We start from the raw sequence: 20,794 nt of genomic DNA, 5'->3' as shown, positions 1-20,794 counted from the left end.
CTCGGTGTCAGGCTGGTTAAAGAGGGGATACGAGAAGGACGACACTCCAGGCAAGCGCTCTACAGTCCAAGTGGGTCCGCAAGAGCGGTGAGACTGGAAGGCACGAGAAGGGGCGCGCTTCCCACGCGAGGGGCGGTGGGAAATAAATGGAGAGTGGCGGGGCAGAGAGGACGACGAGGGGAGGGCACATGGGGGGCCTGACGGCGGGCTTAGCTTTGCGGACGGGCGGGGAGCCCCTCCCTCGGGGGAGACAAGAGGGCGGGGGTCGGGCGCGGAGAGAGAGGTGGGTCCAGGTCCGCGCGGGGGCGGGCGGCTCCACGGCTCCCCGCCCCCGGCCCGCCCCTCCGCGGCGCCATTTTGCAGGCGGCAGTCGCGGGAGCCAGAGGCAACGGCTGGTACTGCGGAGCTGAGGCGCAGCGGAGGCGCAGCCGGCAGGACGGGAGCCCGGCGAGCTGCAGCCAGGTGAGAGCCCGGCCGCCGCGCCCCCTACCTGGCCGCGGGCCGCAGTTGCCAGGCCCGGCAGCGAGGGGCCTGCGGCGCCCACGAGGCCAACCAGGCACGGCCCCCGCGTGCTGTCAGCGGCCCCGCGGCGCGGCCTGCGCCCCCGCACCCTGGCCCGTCTGCCGGGTCCCCGCACCGGCAGGTCATCCTGGCTGCGGGACCCAGAGATGCCTGGCGACCCCCAGCCCCCGCCGGGCCCCTGAGCGCTCACCCCTGCTCGTGGCCGGAGCCGCGGGGCGCTCGGGCCCTCAGGCCGCGCGGCGGGCAGGCTAGTGGGGTCTCCCCGGGACCCAGTCCTTGCCGCCTCCTCCCCGGCCCTCGGCCCGCGCAGCCTGCGATCGCTCTCCGGTCGGCCCTCCGCAGGCGGTGCGCCCGGGCATCTCTGTGCCCCCAGGAATGCGGGGCCATCAAGAGGGACGGCAGAGGATGGGGGGGTTGCCCTTTATATTTTTGCTTTCTTTCTCTCCTACAGTGGCTGCGCCAAGTAATTTTAGCAGCTCCTGCCCGGTCCCCAGGGCCTTCCTCTCTGACAAGACTCGCGGGGGTTGGGGTCCCCCTGTTGCCACCTTCTTGGAAAAAGAAATTGACATTTTCGAGTGTGACTAGTTTATGGGCGCAGAATTTTCTCCTTTTGACTCTAGATGTCCCTTTGATGGGTAGCTGACAGGAATTCGGCCTGCAGGCTGGGGGTTTTAAGCATGACTTTAAATTCTTGATTGTCAGTGCAGAGGGTAAATGAGGGCAACTGCAGGTGGAAGCAAGTCACCCGTATGGGATTTCTGGGTCTGAGGCATTAGGAGTCGCTGCTACTTTTAGTCTTGCAGTGCTGTAACAGAGGAGATGGAAGATGCTAACCTTTCTAATATTTGGACGCCTATGTTCAGAGAAGGCTGGACAGGGTGAGGACATGGCTGGGAGTCCTGAGACAGTCATTATGAGCTGTCATTAATTGCCATGTGACCTTCCTTACCCAGTTTCTTCCTCTTTGAAGCCAGAGGCTAAAGGCAGTGGTGGTTGGAACATTTTAATTTTTATATTTTTTGCATTTGGATGCTGTTGTACTGAGACATCACTCTTCCAGTTGTCTGTACCTGCCTTTTCACCTTTACATATGACTTTGCGCATTTAGCCCCTGAAGGTGAGTCTTATGAGATTTATAAAAAGCCTTTCAGCTCAGAATTCTGAATTCTTTGCACTCATCCAGAATTTAATAGCTTTCTGGGCACTTGTCTTTTGAAAGCCCAGCAGTGAGTGTGCACAGAGTAAGCCCTCATGGCACACGTTTTAGTTAAAAGGGGGTGAGTAGGTGTGTCCATCTGACTACTTGTTTTACCTGACAGCCTGAACATGAGCTATCTGCTTTCTAGACTATTTCCTTTGCTGAAATGGTGACCAGATTCTTTCTTTGAATGCCAGGGCATTTCACTTCTTTGCTTGGAGTAGGGAGTGAATTTTTTTTTTTTTAAAGAAACTTGGTATTTTAATACCTTGTTGTGTTAGTTCTCCACCCCCATGCCTCAAATGGTTGTGTGCAGTTGTATTTTCTGACTCGACTCACTTAAGTCGAGTTTTTTTTTAATCTTTATTTTAAAAAAATTATTTCTTTATTTGGCTCTTCTGGGACATAGGTTCTGCACAGGGATATAGTTTTCTGCCCCAGGGTGGAACCCTAGCCCCACTGCCCCCTGCATTGGGAGCTTGGAGTCTTAGCCAATGGACCATCAGGGAAGTTCTAATTAAGTTGAATTTTAATGTCTGTTAGGATATTTCAAAAATGCTTATGAAAGTACCTGTCTAGAATATTGGCTAGGTTTCAGACCATACTGCCTATCTCTTTTGTGTAGCAAAGGCTCATAGCATTGCAGGAATGAGTTAGGTGTACCTCAGCTAATTTGGTGACTGATGCTGTTAATCTAAACATTATTGACTGAAACCTGGTATATTGGAAATTCTGAGTTGATTATTGCCGCCCTCTTCAGTGTCTCCATAGAAAAACCTGGGATCCATTTGGGAACTCATTTCTTACATTACTGATGGCTTTAAGGAATTTTCCCATTATGATTAAGGGAATTAGAAGTAAGCAGTCATAATTTGCAGTTATATAGAGCTTGTACTTGTAAATGGAAGCTTTTAAAAAGCTGATTTATTTTTATTTAATACTCTTAGGTTATTTTAATTTAAACATTTTGCAGTCCTTCCCTGACCTGTTTCCAGGTCTTGCCTAAAGAACTCCCAACACACTAGCCTGTTCCCGATGCTAGGTAACCTTATTTATTCATTTTCACTCCCTGCTTTTCTAACAGTTATTCTTCCCTCAGAGGGCCTGTCTCTGGACTTTCTTTCATTCTTTTGCTGGGGGAGAATTCCTGCTTCAGGTTAGGCTATGAGCTACCACCATAGGGTTTACTGGTCTTTTGTGCTCTTTATGGCACTCTCTTTATTTTCTCCTTGACTTTGCTGTTTCTGGCCTGTTGTTTCTTAACCAGTTCTAGATTGTTGGCCCTCCAAGATTACAGATCTGCTTGCAGCTTAGGCTTTTCACAGTCCTCCCCACATTTAGTGCATGTATTAACTGCAGACGGTGTGCCAGGTAATGCTTTTGGTGCTCCAGATGCGGTATGGAGATTTCCTCCACACACATAGTTCACACACTAGTGTGGAGGCAGACAATGAGACTTTGTGCTCTGAAGAAGAATCTGGCAGGATTGTGGGTAGTAAGTGTTGGGCGGGAGCTGAAATTTTAGGAAAGGTAGAACAGGAAGCTGAGTCACCTTTGAGTGGAGATGGTAGGAAGCGAGTCATGTGGATGTCTGGGATAAGAGCATTCCCAGTGGAGAAAACTGCAGATTCAAAGGCCCTGAGGCAGGAGGAAGAGACAATGATTTTGAGGTCAGAAAGACTATGGGAGTTGAGTCACGGTAGGCCACAGGCACCTAGGAGGAAAGCCTGTAGATTTTACTTTGAAAGCGGGGTTGGTGGTGGGAGCCGTTGGAGAGTTTTGAACAGAGAGGGGATAGAGACATGCTGATTATTGATGTCTGAGAATAGACTGAAGTCTGGGTGAGCAGGGTAGGTCTGCAGGGGAGCTAGCTAGTACAGGGCTGAAGATGGTGATTGAGTGGAGGAGGGGTGGGTGGTAAGAAGTAGTCATATTGTGAGGTTGGAATGAGGAGATTGCTGATGGATCATATGTGGGGAATGAGAGAGGGAGTTGAGGGCAAGAGCAGAGTTCTGGCCCAAGCACCTAGAAGGAAAGTGGCTGCCCCAGGAACCACACATTCCGTGGCATGTTAAGTTGCCATGCCAACCTGGTGTGACCAGATGCAGTAGTAAAGGGTGGGGTGAGTGTTTGGTGAGGGATTCAGTTACTGAGTTGAAGCTTGCTCTGCTTGCCACAGGTGGTGGTTGTTTTAGTTGCTAAGTCATGTCTGACTCTTTTGCGAGCCTGCTAGGCTCCTCTGTCCATGGGACTTCCCAGGCAAGAATATTGGAGAGGCCTTTTCCTTCTCCAGAGCATCTTCCTGACGTAGGGGTTAAACCCTATTCTCCTCCATTGGCAGGTGGATTCTTTACCTCTGAGCTACCAGGGAAGCCTGCTTGCAGTAGGACAGGCCAGTAAATCAGAAACCAGGTGTTGAAGGAAGGAATAAGGACTTCGTTTGGAAAGCTGACAGACTGAGAAGATGGCATACTAATGTCTCAAAATAGCCATTTTATTGGAGTCTGGATGCTAGGTTCTTTTATAGAGGGGTGGGAGGTGAGGAAGTAAAGTAAAAAGGCCATTAATCTTGCAAATATCTCCTGGAATGGCCAGCCTTGTGGGGGAGGCCAGATATGTTAATTTCTTCTTCCCTGTAGCCATCCGCAGGTAGACAGGGTTCTGAACGAAGATTCAAGCAGAGGGACAGGGTTCCCCTCGGCAGACCGTTATGTATGGACAGTAACCGTTTAGTGAACAAAAGCAACTGGAAGCAAAGGTTAAAGTAGCAGAAACAGGTCCAATATGGAGTCAGATTTTGTTCTTTCTTGTAACAGTTCTTCTTGCATGGAAATGTAAATCTTCTTGGGAACTTCTCATTGTCCTTTGTCTTAATTCTGTCCTCTGACCTCAGAAAAGCAAATCCCTGACCTCAGGTCTGGGTGGCCTCTAAAACCTTCCTTGAAAATTTCTCATAAAGGAAAATTCCATCTACCTTTTTTTTTTTTTTTTTTTTTTCAGAACTATCTCTTGCATTACTTCTTATTTTTCTTTGGCAGGCCTAGAATCTAAAGGTAGCACAAAAAGCAAAAATCTGGATTCATCTAAAATGGCCTGTTCCCTCCATTAGGATGTCTCATAGACATGATTTGTATATCATGCAATATATATATATAGTATGTTATACTATATATAGAAATATCTAAGTATTGAAGTGTAATGGGTGCAGTAGTGGGCAGTGCATAATCTTATGGAGGATCATACTTAAGATTTCAACCAATTAGTCTCACTGCCCATGAACTTTTCAGCAACTTGAGAGTGCAGCTCACAGCCTCTTTCTGTTGGCTATGGTCTTGACTCTGGTTCTTCCTTCATCATCGTTTTTCTGTAGCATTGATGAGTTTTTCACTTTCTTCTTTTCGTATGAGGAGGTCAAGGTTGCATTGGACTATAAACCACGGCTTTTTCTGTTCTGTGGTCCAGAAAGCCTTCTTTAGTAATGGGCTCTTTCCACAGGCTTTTCCAAAAGCGGCTGATCCTCAGTCTCGTTGTGTCAGTTGCCCTGGGATGTCTCCATGAGCGCCTGGTGTAGGCCTACCTATTTGGGTGGCTACCGTTCTCATTTATGTGCATGTGAATCTTACAGAGTTGAATCTTCCCATCTTCTAAGTTGAACTCAAAAGAAGTTTAAAAATTGTTCTTCTCTCCAGGAACCTGTCTAAGCAATAGAGGGGACTCAGGAAAGACCAGACAGTGCTGATGGGCACTGGCTATGGATTGAGCACTTGAGGTCGTTATTGTTGATTCCAACAGCTGGCAGCCAACGTGGTTCTAGTCTGCATCTTATCAATGAAGAAACTGGAGCTTGGTTAACTTTTCTAAGTTAACTCTTGGAGTCTTGAATTCTGCTCTTAATGCTCCAATAAAGCTTGGGTCCCTTAGTGATAGAAGTCTTTCTTGAAGGTCTGTGTTTCTTAGCTCCTGTTGGCATAGAAGAGAGCAGAGAAACTAGTATCAGTTGGTCACCAGGTGCTTAGCCTGGCACTTCTTGTATTCACTAACAGCAGCCCTGTGGAAGTAGGTATTATTCTTAGTTTACTTCTGAGAATGCTGAAGTTGGTGGTGGTTCACTCCTTGCCCAAGATCATGGTAGCTGAGTCAGAATTTGACCCAAGTCTGGTCTGCACCGGAACTTGGAGTCCTTTATTCCTTCTGTTCCCTCATTTGTTCCTGGAGGAACCTCCCACAAGCTCTCAACCCCAACATATTTTCCTTTCTTTTATAGTCTTCCTTTGAGGTGGCTTCCCTCTAACCCTTTGTTCAAGTAACGACACACATGCCCCAGTGTTAAACTTGCATGAACTTTGCCATTCTGGACCAAGACTTCATTACAAAGTTGTTGGTATAATAACGTGGATGGTCTTCTCCTGCTTCTGATGAAAAGCACTACTTGAAATGCTGTTTATTCTGTGGTTGATATTTCAGTATCCAATTTGGAGACTCTTGTCCCCTCTGCAGTGCTGGCTTAAATCCTTTGCTGTCTCCAAAAGGCACATCACCTGGTTGGGGGTACAGCCTCTTTTTCTGTCTGACATGGTAGATCTTAAACTTAAGAGTTTTTCATTCAGAAGTTCTGGGGTGAGGCCTGGTAATCTGAATTTCTAACCAGTTCCCAAATGATGAGAATGTTGCTGATTGGGGAACCACCAGCATCTGTTTTTGTAAAACAAGTTTTATTTAAACATAGTTGTGACCATTCAGGACACTGTATGACCAGCAAGCCTAAAATATTTGCTATCCAGCTCTTTGTAGAAAGTTTGCTTATTCCTGCTTCATAGTAATAATTAATATTTACTGACAAGTTTGAGTTCACATTTTATTGTCAAGAGCTCTTTCTATATTAAGACACTGCTTCACAAATTACTCTACAAAAGTGTGGTATAGGGAAATATTTGCATATTTTGAAGTGCTGGGAGTATGAAAATTCTGACACTTTTAAATCTTTTTATCTAAAATTAATGTGAATTTTATATTCTATTCCAGAAACATCAGTACTTGGCTTAACATTAAACACTTTTCCTCTTTAATCTTTGAGTAAAGTTGATGCTGTTAGACAAGTTATATTTGATTCTGGTTTCCCTCTGTTTGAGAAATATGCTGTTAAGATTTGCATTTTTTAAACAAATGCTGGAGAGGGTGTGGAGAAAGGGAACTCTTCTGCACTGTTGGTGGGAATGTAAGTTGGTACAGCCACTATGGAAGACAGTATGGAGATTCCTCAGAACACTGAAAATAGAATTACTGTATGATCCAACAGTACCACTCCTGGGCATATATCTTGACAAAACTATAATTCAAAAATATACAGGCACCCTATGTTCATAGCCACACTATTCGCAATAGCCAAGACATGGAAGCAGCCTAAATGTCCATTGAGAAATGAATGGATAAAGAAGATGTGGTATATATAATAAAATAGTACTCATCCATAAAAAGGAACAAAATTAGGGTTTCAAAATAACTTTTAATGGGCTGTTTCATTAAATATATGTTAATTTGGGGAGACTTTTCATCCTATAATATTGAATTGTTCTGTCTGTCAACAAATCTTTTGATTCATTTAGATTTAATAGCTCTCATTTTTAAAGTTCTCACTAATGTATGGTCTACAGATCACTTATTTATTGCTCTTTATTTTAAAATGTTTACTATTTAGAGTGAGATGATTTTCTTCCTCCTCCCTTCCATGTACCCTATTTCCTAATTTTATAAAGCAAGTGTAAAGAAAGTGTATATGCATATACATATGGATATATGTATATCCATATATTTTATACCTGACCACCTATTATTCAGCTTAATTAATGCTAGCCAAAGTCTAGCACTAACAAAATAAAAACTTATTTCTTGCTCACATTTTTCTAGCTGATTCTCCCCTAACAGGTGAGTTGGGAATTTAGGCTCCTTCCATCTTACATCACAATTGACTTCAAAATCTGGCCTCTGATTTTGCGAGATTTTGTCAGATTTTGTGCATGGAAGAGTTTTCTTATGGGCCGAGCTTGGAATTAGTAATATTTTCTCCCATAGTCCATATCCTAGATGCAAGAGGAGTCATTTGTGTGTCCACAAGGGAAATGAAATAGCACTGTGTCTGGCACACTACCTGACCACAATCTGTTAAGTTTTACTTTTCAGTTGATTCTCTTGAGTTTCTTGGGTCAACAGTCATACTAGCTGCAAAACGTCTTGTTTTTTCTTCTTCTTAAATACTTCTTTTTCCTAATATAAACTGCAGAGTACTTACAGAACAGCTCTCAATGTGATAGTGGTCCTTTTTATTTTCAGTATTTACTGGTGTGTATTAATGTATGTAATCTTTAATGATTTTAAAGTGTCCTATTTTCAGTGTCTTTTTCACTTAATTACAATATCATACTTAGTGTTTGAATGAACAAAAAATTTCTTATCTTGAGATTAACCCTGGGATTTTGTATACTGCAAAATAAATTTTTGGTAGAATCTGTCCCTGTTTTTGTAATTCTACAAATTCATTTTTTGTGCTGTTTTAAGGATGAGCTCAGATTTTTAGCTGGAAGGAACTACACAATTTATACCTTTGCTTCAGGTTCAGATATTCTGTGCTGTTCATATTTTTTGTATCAGGGATTCTGACCCTCAGTCTTTGAAAATGTTCCTTCCCTCAGAGCAGTTTTGTGGGTTCTTGTTTTCTTTCTTTCTTTCTTTTTTCTTACCTGTGGAGATAAACTGAATATATTAGCAGTATTGATTTTTCCTTTTCTGTTGAAGTTCTCCTATTTGTACATGCTTTTTGACACCCAGTGTAAGTTGGGGTCCTGTATTTCCAGCAGTGATCCTCAACTTCCTGGGAGCAGGAGGCTCCTCTGAACCCTCTCAGAAGTCCTGAGAAGTTAACAGGGTAGGGAATCTTTTATTCATGTGACTAGTAAAAACAGACATAAGAGTCCAGTTCACTTCTAGTGTTTAGTTCAGTGCCGAGGGTAATGCTCCAAAGTGCTTTCAGCTTTCTTGCATTTTTTTTTCAACTCTGAGATCTTGTACTTATTGTTTTGTTCCTTGAGTAGGTGTCCGTTAACTCCTAAAATATATTTTCCAGACTTTGTTTTGACTGACTCACTTTTCACCGATATATATATGTCTCTGTATGTATCTCAAAAACAAGTTTCACAAAAATATTATTTGATGTATATTCTGATATTTACTTTTTCTACTGAAAAAATTAGTTGTGACATCCAAAGTGATTTTTTGATCTGGTTGTGAAATACAAGACTCTGAAGTAAGGCCTTTGGGTTAATATGAATAAATAACCTTTCTGTCTTACGGTAAAGGAACCACATGAGGTTCTGTGGGAATGACAGGGAAGGGGCTCTTGACAAAATAAACTTAAAAGAAAAGCTTTGTTGAGATAGAATTCACAGACCATAAAATCTTCACTTTGAAAGGTATATTTCAGTTGTTTTTAGAGTTGTGTAACCATCACCACTGTCTTAATTTGAGAAACCACATACCTATTAACAGTCATCCCCCTTTTTCCCCTCCCCAGCAGGCCTTGGCAACACTAACCTGCACTGTTTCTGTGAATTTGCCTTATCTGGGTATTTCATATAAATGGAATCGTACAACATGTGGTCTTTTGTGATTGGCTTTTTACTTAGCGTAGTATTTTTAAGACGCCTGCATTGTTGCAAGAATCAGTGCCACATTTTATCTACTAATGAGTTGACGGTCACTGGGTTGTTTCTAGATTTTAGCTACTGTTAAGAATGGTGCTGTGAACATTGGTGTGATCATGTTTTTAATTTTTCTTTGGTAAATATCAGGGAGTGGAATTACTGGATCATATGGTAATTCTTTGTTTAACATTTAGAAGAACTGACAAATTTTTTCAAAGTGGAGGCATCAGCAATTTTCGACGGTTCTAATTCTCCACATGTGTTACTGTCTATCTTTAAGTATAGCCATCCCAGTAGGTGTGAAGTGGTGTCTCACTGTGGTTTTTATTTACATTTTCCTAATGAAGTGGGGCAGTTTTTCATGTGCTTGTTCACCAGTTTTATGTCGTCTTTGGAGAAATGCCTTAAGTCTTTTGCTCATTTTTTAGAAGTTGGATTGTCTTTTTATTGTTGAGTTATAAATTTTCTTAATATATGTGACATGTCCCTTACCTGATACATAATTTTACAAATAACTTTTTCCATTTTATGTGTTGTCTTTATTTCTTTGCTGATGTCCTTTGAAACTTCCCAAGTTTTAAATTAAGCTAAACTTTCTGAAGTTTTAATTAAAACTTAAAGTACTATTTATCTTTTTTTTTGCTTGTACTTTTGTTGTAATTTCTAAGAAGATTTACCCCTTTGTTTTATTCTAAGAGTTTTATAGTTTTATCACATAGATTTGGGTATTTGATCTTTTTTTTTTTTAATTTAAATTTTTTATTTTTTTTAAATTTTAAAATCTTTAATTCTTACATGCGTTCCCAAACATGAACCCCCCTCCCACTATATGGTATGAGGTAGTGGGGCTCCAACTTCAATTCTTTGTTTATGGATTTCCAGCAGCATTTTTTAAAAAGGCTATTCTTTCCCCCCATTGAATTGTCCTGGCATCCTTGTCCAAATTTACCTGACAAATGTTAAGATTTACTTCTGAATTCTCAATTTTATTCTGTTGATTTGTATGTTTATCTATATGCAGTGCAGGTCGAGAAGATCCCCCGGGAGAAGGGAGTGACTACCCACTCCAGTATTCTTGCCTGGAAAATTCCTTGGATAGAGGAACCTGGTGGGTTATAGTCCATAGGGTCACAAAAGAATCAGACATGACTGAGTGACTAACAGTTTACACCAGGACTATGTTGTCTTAATTATCACAACTTTTTATTAAGTTTTGAAATTGGAAAGCATGAGTGCTCCAGTTTTGTTCTTTTTCAGAATTGTTTTGACTATTCTATGTCCTTTACATTTCCATGTGAATTTTAGGATCAATTTGTCAATTTTTTCCAAAACACAGCTGAGATTTTTGATAGTGATTACATTCAATCTTAGGTCAATCTGGGTAGTATTGTCAAGAATTACATATCATAAACAAAAAATTTCATGAGAAAATATGTATCTGTGCTAGCAGTAATACATTCTGATATTTTCATTCCATTCTTTTTTTTAAAAATATTTATTTATTTGACTGAGTAGAGTCTTGGTTGCAGTACATGGGATCTTGGTTGAATCATGCAGGACCTTTCCTTGCGGTGCATGGGACTAGCTTGTTGTGTCTCACAGGCTCAGTAGTTGCAGTGTGCGGTCTTGGTTGCTCAGGGGCATGTGGGATCCCAGTTCCCTGACTGGGATGGAAACTGAGTCCCCTGCATTGTATTCTTAACCACTGGTCCACCAGGGAAGTCCCATTCTTTTTTTTTTTCTAATTGATTTTTTACTTAAAAAAAAATTGCTGGCCCCAGTCTACTGAATTGATTTCTCTACTCACTCTGGTATGATGTTTGGAAAAAATGCTTCAAGTCAGCAGCCTTAACAGCAAATTAACAGCCTTAATTTCCTTAACAGCAAATTGGAATCAGCTAGGGTGCAGTTGATCAGAGTGTATATAGCATATAAGTGTAGGGGTTAAAAAAAAAAAATCTCCCAGGTGATTACAGTTTGCATCTAGAGTTGAGAACCATTGCTATAAAAGAGTTTTTGTAGTAGTGAGAGCCTCATGTGTGAAGCTTTCAGTCACTTTGGTGAAGATTGTATTCAAATTAGAGAAGTCTGTGCATTTCCTCTTAATATTATCACTGATGTCATTCTCTCAAGGAATGGTTTTGCTTTAGACTTCCTCCTAGGTGTGTATAGTTGTACCTGATCTGTACAGAGAGCGAAGATAGAGCATACTCCCTGGAGAGTGTCTGTTATTTCTCAGGAATTTTTGTGTTCTTTTTCTTTTTGCTATAGGAAATGGGCTGATTTGAGAAGAATATGCAGGAAATTGACAGTAATTAATTATGATATGGGGAACATGGAAGCTGTTGGTTAGAATTGCTACTGAAGTATATGAAGGCATTGGTCAGGATTAAGATAAGAATTCCTGGAAAAAAGATCTGAAAGTGGGACCAGTGTCCCATCTTAGAGATGTTAAGGAATTTGGGAATTGTGGTGAAAACTTACACACAAAAAAGCTTAGTTTGCTCATTGATGATCCCTCTTTTTTTTCTGATTTGTTTGAAAGTATACTGTCTTTCACATATGCATATATGTTTATTTGTATGTGTTTCAAAACAGACCTCATGGGGCCTTTTATTTTTGTCCTTGCCACACAGCTCATGGGATCTTAGTTCCCCCTTCCAGGATTGAATCTGGGCCGCTGCAGTGAAAGCAAGGAGTCCCAACCACTGGACTGCCAGGGAATTCCCATACATACAGGGGCCTTTTAAATCCCATTTTTAAGCTTAGCAATGTGTCTTAGGCTTATAACTAAATCATTAAATAGTCCCATGCTTTTTAACAGCTCGTTTGTGCTGAATGCATCATGTTTTATTAGACAGATCTTTCTACTGTTGGGTATTTGGTTTATGAGCTATTTCTTTCTCCACTGTAGTGAACAGAATACAGTGGTGAATAGCCTTGTATGGAAATCTATATGCTTTTTTCTGATTTTTTTCCTCAGACTACATCTTTAGAAGAAGGGATATCATTTGCATTTTTAAGGCTTTGATACATGTGTGACATATATGCCAGATATTTCTGCATCCAGGTTAGGGAATCAATCTTATTATTTATTTATTTATATATATATTTTTTCCAATCTTATTATTTAAACTTAAAAAATTTTTTTAAACCAAGAAGAACCATGTTTCTTTTGTTTTGATAACTAGTGAATTTGAACACTTTTTAATGCGTTTTTTTTGTTTGACTTATTTCTTTCACTAGTTTTTCTAATCCTGTGTTCATCTTTTTCCTGGTGATTTATAGCAGTTCTTTTTATATCCTAGATATTAACACTTTAATAATCTTGCCTGCCCATTTTTTCTTGTAAGTTTATGATGTACTTAAGACATAAGCTTTTGATTTGTAGATCGTTTTTCTTGGGATTTAGTTTTCAAAATAAAAATCTCATTTTTCCAAGGAAATATTTTTCTTATGGATGAATAATCTATCAGAACATGATTTTGTTTAAAATTTTTTCAGATTTCAAATTTGCTTCTCTTTTAAAATATGCTTGGGTTAATCACCTGAATTAAAAAGTAAAAATTGAACTTTAAAAGTTGTCAACATCTTGGTTCCAATAAATGGGAACTTAAACTGTGATGGTCTGGAAGTTGGATGCCCTTACTCTAAGTAGCCAGAATGGGAGACTGGGTGTCATTGGTAAGCTCTCCACTCAAGTTTTAAACTTGGGTGCTTTTGGTGCTTAGTGCTCGTCTTAGTGCATAGGCTTCCCTGGTGGCTCAGAGGTTAAAGCGTCTGCCTCCAAGAGACCTGGCTTCCATCCCTGGGTTGGGAAGATCCTCTGGAGAAGGAAATGGTGACCCGCTCCAGTATTCTTGCCTGGAGAATCCCATGGATGGAGAGGCCTGGTAGGCTACAGTCCACGGGGTCGCAAAGAGTCAGACACGACCGAGCGACTTCACTTTCACTTTAGTGCATAGGGCACATATGATGTCTCTTTCGGGTTGATGGAGCTCTTGTGCCTTAATTCCTTACTTTTGCTCCAGTACTATTAGAAAGTAAAATCTGAGACTTTTGTGTCATACTTCGGTAATAGCCTTGCGTGCACGTGTTCTAAGTCACTTCAGTCATCTCTGACTCTGCCACCCTGTGGACCATAGCCCTACAGGCTCCTCTGTCCATGGGATTCCCCTGGCAAATACTGGCATGGGTTGTCATGCCCTCATCCGGGGGATCTTCCCGACTCAGGGGTCGAACCTGAGTCTTCCACATTACAGGCAGACTTGTTACTGTATGAGCCACCAGGGAAGCCCATATACTTTAGGCTACTGAAGCCTGCCTGCCCTAAGGATCCAGAGGCTGCAGCTACTGAAACCCAAATGCCCAGAGCCCATGCTCCACCATAGGAGAAGCCATGCAGTGAGAAGCCTGCGCACTGCAACTGCAGATGCTCGCATGGAGCAACAAAGATCCAGAGCAGCCAAAAATAAAATTAATTAATTTTAAAAATCTAGAAATTTCTTTGAAAAAAAAAGGCATTTACTGTTCATAGGAGAACATTTACTGTTCATTTACTGTCCAAGTATATACACATGGATCAAAGAAATCAAGATTAAAACCAGGTGTCATTTTTTGCATGTCAAATTTGCAAAAGTTAAAAAAAATCTAGGAGTGGCAAGTGAGGTTAACATACAGTTTTCTTTTGTGCTTTGTTAGCTTGACAGTTTTTCCAGAAGAAATTGGGAAGGTTACCAATTTCCTTTTTCTTTCCAGAAAGTTTAGGAAATAACTGGCCTGTGAATTTGTCTGAGTCTGACACTTTCTTGAGAATAATTCTCTTGCTTTTCTATTTTTCTGTAGTTATTACTTATTCAGGATCTCAAAAAATAGTTTTACTAAAAATTTGCTCATTAATCTAGATTTTCAGGTACATACAAGTGCTTTCGTAAATCCTTTAAAAAATATAAATGTAAAAGCATGAAAAGTGTATTTTGTGTTTGCCCTTGTTTTTAGCAGATATTCTTTGCCATATTCAGCAAGTATCATTTTAATTTTAATTGAAGAGGTTTTGTTTTTGTTTTTTGAGTCCAAAGTAGATGGGACTTCTCTGGCAGTCCAGTGATTGAGATACCACACTTACAGTGCAGGGGGCATGGGTCTGGGACGTTCTGCACGTTGCATGGTGCAGCCAGTAATAATAATAAACATCAGAATAGGTGTTTGGACAGCCTATTGACATCTCCTGAATTGATGTAATAATTTTGCTTCTCAGAGTTTCTGGCCCGTGAATGGTATTAGCTCTGGGGTTAGATCTGTCCTGCTTTTGAAGTGTTAATGTTCCTTTTTAAAGAAACGGTGAATGCAAAAATGACAGTTCTGTATTATTCTCACTGCATTAAAAAAGATGTTTTTATTTATTTGACGGCACCGGATCTTAGTTATGGCACACAGGGTCTTCATTCTTGCTCGTGCATGCAGGATGTTTTAGTTGTGATATGCAGATTCTTAGTTGCTGCTTGTGGGATCTAGCTCCCTGCTCAGGGATTGAACCTCAGTCCCTTGAATTGGAAGTGTGGAGTCTTAGCCACTGGGCCACAAGGGACATCCCTCCCTTTTTTTTTTTTTGGATGATTTTTTTTCTCTTGGAAATCACTGCATGTAGTACTTGGGCCTAGGCTGTGATGTCAGCTGTGTAGCCTTGTGTGCAAAGGACAGGTTTTCAGAGTACGAAGGGAGAGGTGTTCCAGTGCCACTGTGGATGCTCACTTGATAACTCAGTCTTGTTTTTGTTGAGTGGCTTCTCCTGCTTAATTTCTTTCTCCAGGTTCTTTTCTTTAAAATGTTTGCATTTCCCCAATATTAGAACCTCTGACCCAATTCTGTTTTGGTTTCTGATAGTTGTTCAGTTGCAATCAGCTTTACAAAATATTTTCCAAAAATAAGTATTCAGAGTCATAGTTCTTTCACCTTCAGAATTTTTCTATGATGTGTTTAAATGATATTTTGTTAAATTGCAGCTTTGCTATCATGGAACCTTTTTTTATACAATTTTTTTTCTAACTTTTTAAAGGATTTATAAAAGAAGCATATGCATGTTGGAGAATAACTAATTCTCACTCTAATCAGAATTCTAACTAATTCTAAATAATCAGAATTGGATAATGTAAATTTTGAAAGTCATATAGGTTCTTATATATCTTTATAAAACAAGCATATGCATGTTGGAAAATAACTAATTCTAACTCTAAATAATGAGAATTCTAACTAATTCTAAATAATCAGAATTGGGTAAAGTAAAATTTGAAAGTCATATAGATTCTTATACCCCCTACACTTAAGGCAGTTTGATGTTTATCCTTTTCAGCTCATTCCTATATCCACAAATATGGTCTGTGTAATTATAATAAAAATCAAGTGACGCTATGCATATTATACAACTTGCATTTTTCAAAATACAAAATGTATAATTTATTTCACTAAAAATAAGATGTTCTTTTAAAGCCTTTCTTGTTACTTTTTTTCATGTTCTTTCCAGTATTCTTCTTGGCTAATCTTCATTGATTGTTGCCTCCCTTCTGACTCTAAATTTTTAATAAACGTAGCTTATAGTAGATTTATGTTTATGAAGATTTAATTTTGGGAAGTAACTTATGCTTTTTTTTCCCCTTGTATGCAAAGTATGTTTTAGATGGAGAAAACCATAGTTTCTCTATTCATATTCTATATCATTTAAAATGAGTAGTGTCTCTGGTTCCAAACAGCAAAAGATCAATGTTTAGTTTCTGAAGTTAAATATACAGGATCACTGGAGGCTTCTTGAAGGCTGCACTGGTACAGCTCTGTTGGCATTTATGTACTTATTTACCTAGAGTCATCTGTGAGTGGTGATGCTAAGTTGTCCTAGAATAATCAGTGATGTTGAAAGATTCACAGCCTAAATATTTCCCAGTGAAGAACTTGTTGGTATCTGGCTGAACTGTAGTTATCTCATGCATTTCTCTTTATAACGGAGAGCCAGGCTCCTAATTGCACTGGCTGTTCCAGAGATGCTGCCTGAGTTAGGCTCTGGGTTTTTATTGTGAAATTCATGCATACATACAAGAGTACATGAAATGGGTTCATTTCATAAACATTAAGATGTTCATTTAATAAACATTAAGAAGTTTATTTAATAAACAGTAAGAAAGTGATTTTTGAGTAATTAAGTCTTCTGTTTTCCTCTCAAAATATATTACCCTCAGTTTATTCTAGGGGTAGCCTTGAAGGCAGTGTAGAGTCATAATGAAAGGTGAAGGTTCTGCTGTCTCAATCCTCTTGGGGCTCTATTCTGTGTACTGTCACGTCTCCAGGACCTTGACCAGGAGGCCTCACCCCTTCTGGGTTTTCTTATTCGTAAAGTGTGGGCCCAGTTATCAAGGGTTGTTTGAAGATGAAATATTACACATATGATGTATAGTACAGTGCCTGGCACATAGTGAGAACTGAAATCTTAAACAAGTTTTAAAAAATCGAGGCGTTATGTTAAGGCATATGGAGTTATCAAGAAAGCCCATTGGGTACAAAATTGCTTTCTCCTGGTGCTCTAAAATACTGTCTTCCAAAATATTTTGTGCAAATGGGGAGTTACTTTTTGAGGGACTGAAGGTACAGTTTGTAATCCTGCCCAGCGATGGTTTAGGGCCTTGGATATTTTTCTTTGGAGGAAAGAAGTAAGAGAGCGAGTTCTCGGATTGAGCATAGCCCGGTGAAAAGTAGACTGCATTCATGCCTAGTGCCTCCTGCCAGGTTTATTATTACTTTTTAGTTTGATTTACCATTTGTTTTTCTCTAGCTAGGTCTTAACTTCATAACCGGGACTCCACATGCTGCTTTGAGCTTGGACTTTGGCAGCACAGGGAAATACAGCTCGGCAGCTTGTAATGGAAAGCACATGGACATGTCTGCATTGAGGTGCATCCAAAACACAGTCTTTCTTGTTCTACATTTTGTGACAGAGTTGTGCTGATGGTCCCTTTGTGCTTGACTTTGCTCTTTGTACAGGTCAGCAAAGATCTAAATGCAGTCCTGGGAATAATGATTAGGTTGCTGCTAATGATAAGGTAATGGACTTCTTTGAGGCCAAATTCCACATAAGTAGATTAAACTAGAAAACAAACAGGCACAGTCTTGCCACTTACACTAATTACAAGGTAGGAGGTAAATATTTTCATTTTCATTTACGTGGGTTTTTGACTTTTTTTTAATCCACAAACATTTAAACGTCTATTGCTGTTGGAGTTCTTGGTCAGCGTCACAGATGTGAAGCCTGGGGGTAAAAAAATTGAAGACCTATCGCCTTGCTTTAATTCAGGTACTCACCAACGTAAGTAGTGAGACTATGCACAAATACCTTACTAAGAAACATTTTTTTCTCTTCTTTCCTCCTACCATTTCCCTCAACCCTAAGCTTGATGGCCATTTTGGTCATTTAAAATTTTTTCTATTATAAATAACACTGAAGTGAAATTTCTTGTATGTACTTTGAAGAGACTTTTCTTGTACGTACTTTGAGGATAAATTTACATAAGTAAATTTCTGGGAGTAAAATTGTTGGGCACAGTGATAAGATTTTCCAGTTAGTTTTGATAGATTGGCAAACTGAGAATTGAGACACTGCAGGAATTTATACTCCTACTTTGCCTTGTTACAACTAAATTTATTCAGCATGGTGAATGCAAAATATTATATCAATGATATTTTTGTTTATATATAGTAAAATTAATTCACTAGGTGAAAACTTACAAGAACTTTCAAAAATGCTCAGAGGGAGACTTCCCTGGTGGCCCTGTGATAAAGAACCCTCATGCCAGTGCACAGGACACAGGTTCAGTCCCTGGTCAGGGAGGATTCCACATGGTGTGGGGCAGTTAAGCCCATGCATCACAGCTACTGAGCCTGCTATGTAGCGCCTCTGAGCTGCAACTGCTGAGCCTGCTCTGTAGCGCCTGTGAGCGGCAACTACTGAGCCTCTGCGCACAGCTGCCAAAGTCTGTGCGCCTTAGAGCCTGTGCTCTGCAACAAGAGAAGCCACCACCATGAGAAGCCTGAGCCCTGCAACTGGAGAGTAGCCCTTACCCACCGCAGCTACAGAAAGCCTGCTTGAAGCAACAAAAGACCCAGCACAGCCAGAGGAAAATAAAATTTAAAAAATACTTAGAGGAAATCATTCCTTTTTAAAGCATCTTTAATTTTCTAAAATGTTTTTGTTGTTCATTCGCCCAGTTGTGTCTCACTCCTTGCAATCCCATGGACGGCAGCACGCCAGGCCTCCCTACCCCTCACCATCTCCCGGAGTTTGCCCAAGTTCACGTTCATAGCATCGGTGATGCTGTCCAGCCATGTCATCCTCTGACACCCTCAATCTTTCCCAGCATTAGGGACTTTTCTAATGAGTCATCTGTTCGCATCAGATGACCGTAATACTGGCGCTTCAGCATCAGTCCTTCCAGTGAATATTCAGGGTTGATCTGCCTTAAGATTGACTGGTTTGATTTCCTTGCTGTCCAAGGAACTTTCAGGAGTCGTCTCCAGCACCACCAGTTGGAAGGCATCAATTCTTTGGCGTTCTGCCTTCTTTATAATCCAGCTCTCACAGCCGTATGTAACCACTGGAAAGACCATAGCCTTGACTATATGGATGTTTGTCGGCGAGTAATACCTCTGCTTTTCAACACACTGTCTAGATTTGTGATAGCTTTCTTGCCAAGAAGCAGTCGTCTTCTGATTTCATGGCTGCAGTCACCATCTGCAGTGATTTTGGAGCTCAAGAAGAGGAAATCTGTCACTACTTCCATCGTTTCCCTTTCTCTTTACCATGCAGCATGGGGCCGGATGCCATGGTCCTGTTTTTTTTTATTATTTAGTCTTAAGCTGGCTCTTTCGCACTCCTCCCTCACCCTTATCTAGAGGCTCTTTAGTTCCGGTTCACTTTCTGCCATTAGAGTGGTATCATCCACATTAGAGGTTGTTGATGTTTCTCCCACCTGTCTTGATTCCAGCTTGTAACTCAGCCCAGCAATTCTCGTGATGTGCTTAGTGTATAGGTTAAACAAACAGGGTGACAGTAGACTGCCCTTCTGTACTCCTTTCTCAATCTTGAACCACGCAGTTGTTCCATACGGGGTTTTAACTGTTGCTTCTTGACTCACATACGAGTTTCTCAGGAGACAAGTAAGGTGGTCTGGTTTTCCGTCTCTCTAAGAGCTTTCCATAGTTTGTCATGATCCACGCAGTCAAAAGCTTTAGCGTAGTCGATGAAATAGAGATAGACGTTTTTCTGAAATTCCCTAGCTTTCTCTATAATCCAGCAAATGTTGGCAGTTTGATCTCTAGGTCCTCTTGCTTTTCTAAACCTAGTCTGGGCATCTGGAAGTCCTTGGTTTGCCTAATGCTGAAGCCTATCATGCAGGATTTTAAGCATGACCTTATTAGCATGGGAGATGAGTGCAGTTGTCCGATGGTTATCATGTTCTTTAGTACTGCCCTTCTTGGGAATTGGGATGAGGATTGACCTTTTTCAGTCCTGTGGCCACTGCTGGGTCTTCCAGATTTGCTGACATAATGAATGCAAAACCTTATGGCATCATTCTTTAGGGATTTGAATAGTTCTGCTGGAGTTTCATCACATCCACTATCTTTATTAATAGCAGTGCTTCTTAAGGCCCACTTGGCTTTGTACTCCAGAATGTCTGGCTCTGGGTGACTGACCACCCAGTTTTCTAATAGAAGTCTATTTAAAAATTAAATAAAACTTGGGAAATAACAAAAATTAGGAAGGAGAAAATATCCTCAATCCTCTTTTTAACAACAGCACTGTGAATATTTTTGTGTATTTCTTTCATTCTTTTCGTTTTCTCTATGTAGTTTTTTTCACATAAGACATCATCATTAAATTGTATGTTTTGCGTTCTTAAAGTGACAATTACTAATGAAGAGGGAGGTGAGGGAAAGGCAGTTCTGCCTGTGGATATCTGCAAAATAAATGGTCTCCTAACTCCCAGAGTTTCAGTTACTGTTTTCATATTTCAGTTGACAGAGCTTTCTCTGCTATGTTCTTTCACAGAAGTGAAGTGAAGTGTTAGTTGCTCAGTTGTGCCGGACTCTGCGACCCCAAGGACTGCAGGCCACCAGGCTCCTCTGTCCATGGGGTTTTCCAGGCAAGGATGCTGGAATGGATTGCCATTTCCTTCTCCAGGGGATCTTCCTGACCGAGGAATCGAACCCAGGTCTCCTGCACTGCAGGCAGATTCTTTACTGACTGAGCTACGAGGGAAGCCTTTCACAGAGCTTCTCTCAATTTCTGGTGGTCTTTGGTGGCCCCTTGTCAAATGTACATGCCACCACCAGCTCAAATTCA

At 40.7% G+C, this 20,794-nt stretch overlaps 1 protein-coding gene across 1 annotated transcript in view; it reads left to right on the top strand.

Annotated features, from left to right (window-relative positions):
* SLC23A2 (solute carrier family 23 member 2) overlaps window positions 361-20,794 on the top strand; it is a 139,156-nt gene continuing 118,722 nt past the window's right edge. The window contains exon 1 of the mRNA XM_018057363.1: window positions 361-462. The gene's annotated coding sequence lies outside the window, so the exon portion shown is untranslated. The remainder of the gene's footprint in view (window positions 463-20,794) is intronic.

Source organism: Capra hircus, chromosome 13, assembly GCF_001704415.2.
Source record: "Capra hircus breed San Clemente chromosome 13, ASM170441v1, whole genome shotgun sequence".
Lineage (NCBI taxonomy): Eukaryota > Metazoa > Chordata > Mammalia > Artiodactyla > Bovidae > Capra > Capra hircus.
Note: the sequence above shows the minus strand (reverse complement) of the source record. Positions and strands in the feature narration are given on the sequence as shown.